The sequence below is a fragment of the Camellia sinensis genome, chromosome 4 (assembly GCF_055761805.1).
Source record: "Camellia sinensis isolate YWXY chromosome 4, ASM5576180v1, whole genome shotgun sequence".
NCBI classification, from domain to species: domain Eukaryota; kingdom Viridiplantae; phylum Streptophyta; class Magnoliopsida; order Ericales; family Theaceae; genus Camellia; species Camellia sinensis.
The window spans coordinates 54326311-54331069 of record NC_138964.1 but is presented as its reverse complement, the minus strand read 5'-3'; the positions used below and the strand labels follow the sequence as shown (position 1 = coordinate 54331069).

Genomic DNA, 4759 nt, shown 5'->3' with positions numbered 1-4759 from the left:
TTAGTTTGCACCACGCTATTTCTTGTTTTTGGTTTTTGTTGCTGGATTGGTGTAAGGCAAACTTTCGCATGGAATTATTATTTTATTATTTATTTATTTATTTAATTTTTATTTTTTACTGTTGATGGCATGTAGCCATATTCATGATTACATATATATATATATATATATTAGTGGGTTTCATGTTGTTGATGATAGCATGTAAATTAGTTTGTTAATTTATGGGAATAAATAAGTTATAAATGTTATTTGTACCCCATTTTAATGATTAAGTGTTGAATATGATTATTTTAAGAAAATATTACCTATGGCCCTTTGGTAAATAAAAATTCTTATTAATTGGGATTCAAGTGATACCAAAAGGGTCGGTTGGGTTTTAATTAATTAGTTTGTTTTATTTATTTGTGAAAAATATAAGTCTGACTAGTGGGAGTGTCGGCTAAAATGAAGGCATAATCTTACATGTTTATGCTATGTATCTAAACAATGGTTTGCACTTAGACAAATACTATATGGTAACCAAAAGGTGTCATATGAGTTGATTTGGAGGCCAAAAGAAAAATTGGGAGTCATAAATAAATTTAATTTTTCTAAAAGAAAAAAAAAATGATAACATGAGATGCTATTATGATGGGCAGTAGCTACCCACCCATTCAAGATATGTTCATTTATTTCAAAAGAAATTTTTGTACATGCAAGATTAGTTTCCCAATGCTCACTATGAATGTTTTAAATATAAGTGTTATATTTGTTGGGCTTATAAATTGTTTATGATTCTTTGAATGATAATTCTAGTGAGTATTACCATAGTAGATTCAAAATCCCGCATCCTATGGATTTATATACAATGCAATACTTATATTCTTCTGACACATGTTTTAATTTTTAACATATGCAGTTCAAAATGACCAACTTTAATCCTTTGTCCAAAATTCTTGATGATAATCATTTGACTAGACCAAACTATGTGGACTGGAAGAGAAATTTGACAATTGTCCTCACTGCTGAAAACTGAACCATGTCCTAACCACTCATCCACCCGCGCTTCCTGGGGCGGATGCCACTGATGAACAACGTAAGGCGGGTAGAAAGTGGCATGAGACTATGATGTTGCAAAATGCTACATATTGGCCTCAATGACCAATGTGTTGCAAAAGCAGCATGAGGCTGTTCCTACTGCAAAAGACATGATGGTTAATTTGAAAGAAATGTTTGGAGAACAAAGCAGAAGTGCACGCCAAATTGCCATGAAAGGTTTGATGTCCACCAAAATGGTGGAAGGTACTTCAATATGGGAACATGTTCTGAAAATGATATCTTTTATTAACATACTGTAAACTTTGGGTACAGATATTGATGGTGAAATTAAAATTGATGCGATCCCTTCATCTTTACCAGATTCTTATAATTAGTTTATTTTGAATTACAATATGGATAAGATGATTGTTGCACCATCAAAGCTGCTCAATATGTTGCAAGTAACAGATGATCTTATTAAAAAGAGCCAACCCACTGTGATGATGGGTAAGAAGGAAGTTCTTAGAAAATTCAAGCCCAATTAATGTTCTAGTCTATGGGTGTTGATTGGGCATCGCACTACTATGGCTTACACCTGTTTTGCTATTATATGATAGAATGATTAACTCCATCATTGAGGTAGTGACCTTAGAAAAATATGTGGGTGCTATGCAACAAGTACATGCACTAAACATAATCGGTTTTGAGAACACCTATGAAATGATCACTGTTAGTTTAGAAGGTTACAATGTACTTATTTTCCTTTTACTTGAGAGATTTGTATAAATTAATTAAGTATTCATTTTACTTTGATATTGTCAATCGGTGACGCCAAACCAAAGGCTATACACGGACATGTTGGGTTATGTGAGTGGTAATTGATTTATATAGGTGCCTAACATGGAATCCACCATTCTCAAAGTGAGAAAGTATATTCAAGTAATTTTTCTATTAATGTTAGACCAAAAGAAAACCGACCGGTAACTTTTTCATAAAAATATTTTATTTGTACATGTATAATTATTATAGTATATTTTGAAAAATGTTTTGGGGGTCCAATTAGAAGAAAGAAAAATTTAGAATTCACCTGCATGAGCTAGGGTTTTTGATAGTGATAAATTTGTCCATACCTAATAGCTCATGTGGAATATAGTTTGGTGGAAGGAAGTTTGTGACCAATTGTAAGAAAGAACCTCACTTGTAATTCTCTACTTTTAGGGGTTTAATTGTAATGTGTTGATGGACGTTATTACAATTAGTGGCAGTTCTATATTATCTATTTAAAAGATAATTAAATGAAAAATTGGATAAGTTGTATCCTACAAATTCAAGATAAAATATACATCTTTTATTTTATCCTCACAACTAAAAGATAGAGATCCCTAAGGATCCCACCTACATACAAACTTTATCATGTGTTGTGTATATATATCAGACATATTTGATACAAAAAATTGCCCATCAAAATTTTTAAGATCTATAGAAAAATACACACAAAAACAAAAGCAAGAGGGTGCAAGGTGAATCACTTTGGAGGTGATACACTTGTACTAACAACAACATGCTTGGATTGAGGTATTTTAGATTATGTAATCAGGTGGTGTATCTTTGAATTTTTTTTTTTTTCAAATAAAATTTTTCCCCCCAAACTTTCATCCAAATCATTTGTCCGCCGATGAAGTGGACTTCCTCTCTAATTGAACTAGATCTTTTGATCAACTCCTGAGATAATCATCAATCCTCTAATCGCCCATGACCAATCATGATCTCCCTTGATCGGCCACTTGATCAAACCTGATCTCCAATGATCTATCTCTTGATCTGCATCTGGTTGTCCAATCCGATCAGAATCTACCTATTCTAACCTCTTCAATGAATTTGCAGCGTTCCATAACATCCGATAACTTTCCTTCGGCTATTAAAGATGACAAACTCCCATGTTTTGGCAATCTTCAAAAAACCCTTCAAAATCTTACAATTCAGACCTCGTGGTTGCGTCTACAATGGTTCGTTTAGCTAGGACCAACCTTCGCTGGACTTTCGGGGCCCTCATTGAAAAACTTTCCGAAAGTTGGGTCACACCACAATTTTCTAAAAATTTGGGACTCTCTGCAATTTTCAAAAACTCAGGGAATATTCTCTTATACCAAAGGAATATTCTATTTACCTGTCAGTCACCGTTTACTTGCGTCAGTGTTGACGCCACCACTGCATAATATTCCACTAAAAAATATTAACTTTTAGGGTGCAGCTGGGGGGTTTTGAACCCCTGACCAATTACAAACTACAGCGTCTGATCTACTCTGCCAAAGTCACACTTTGTATTTATTATCCCTCAAATAATATTTAAACACTTCGGCTTTGGTGAAAGTTGCTCATCTTCAATCTCTAGACGAACGTGTGGTACGTGTCCGAGAGTGGTCCTCACTCACTAATTTCAGAGGGCGCGTAAGCTCCACCCCAATCTTCGTTTAGGCTTATTTTTTTGGGTCTGGACTTCTTTTGTCTAGACCTTCCTCTTGGTATGCTTAAAACTCGATTTCAAGCAACTTGACTTTTGGGCCATTTCAGAAAAACACTCTGTTTTTCCTCCACATCGCTAATTGTATTTTCTAATTTACCATTTTATTTTTATTTTATTTTACTGAAATCAAGAAGAAGTTCAAATTGTGGCATAACTTGTCAATGTATAGTATGGGGTAATGATTCCCCAATAATCGTGATGGCTTTTGGTGGGAAACTGTATAAGGAAACACATATGAAGTGTTTGAAATAGGAATTCAAAAAGACAGTAAAATTTAGAATCCCAGGAAGCTGAGTGTTGAAGCTTGATACAAGAATTCGAAAGGACAAACTAAAATATAAATTTAATGCCAAGCCTGTTTTCAAATTCCCATCTGGGTCTGCACAATTTTTTTTCTTGTTTCAACAATGGCAATTCACAATAACATAATAGTAAAATTCAACGTTGGTGGCAAAATATTCAAAACCACTACCTCCACCCTCGCCAACGCTGGCCATAATTCCTTCTTCAAGAAAATGTTCAACAAGAATTGGAACCTCGAAACCTATAATTCAGCTGATGATGATGGTAATTACTTCATCGATCGGAACCCAGATTGTTTCGCAGTACTCCTCGACCTCCTCGAAACAGGGGAGCTGTATATCCCCTCCAACATCCTTGAAAAACTCCTTCACAGAGAAGCCCTATTCTACGGCCTCCTCGACAACATCCGCTCTGCCAAATGTGGCCAATTTGATAGCAACAGACTCCAATTTTCACACTCCGTGACGGGCCAAGCACCTGGCAATGGCACCGCCATGCGCGGTAGCCCTGATGGTGGCTGCTGTGTAGTGCATGATAGTATGGTACACGTCTATGATTGGATGCTCGAAGAACACCCACCAATCAATCTCGATTACCAGAGAGTTTACAACGTCGGTTGGGTCGATTCAGAGACCATCGTTGTCAGCGTTGGCGGTGGTCGGATGGGTCTGTTCAGTGCAGTAACAGGGAAGCTCATGCACAGGTTTCATTAATTTGTCGGATTTTAGAGTTAAAAACATGATCGAGCTCTGGTCTCATTGGCCGAACAATGAAGACGATGAAGATGATTATCCGACAACCCAGTGGCAGTTTAGAGATGCCATAGCTATGGAGGAGACTAATTCTATATGCCTAGTGAATGAATGTGGGGATTTTGGGTTCTTGGATTTGAGGAGTATTGACATGAGTGTGAGG

The 4759-nt window shown here is 35.9% G+C and overlaps 1 pseudogene; it reads left to right on the top strand.

Moving 5' to 3' along the window:
- Positions 1 to 3948: 3948 nt before the first annotated feature.
- Positions 3949 to 4557, top strand: LOC145823766 (BTB/POZ domain-containing protein At4g30940 pseudogene; annotated as a pseudogene).
- The last annotated feature ends 202 nt before the right edge of the window (positions 4558 to 4759 follow it).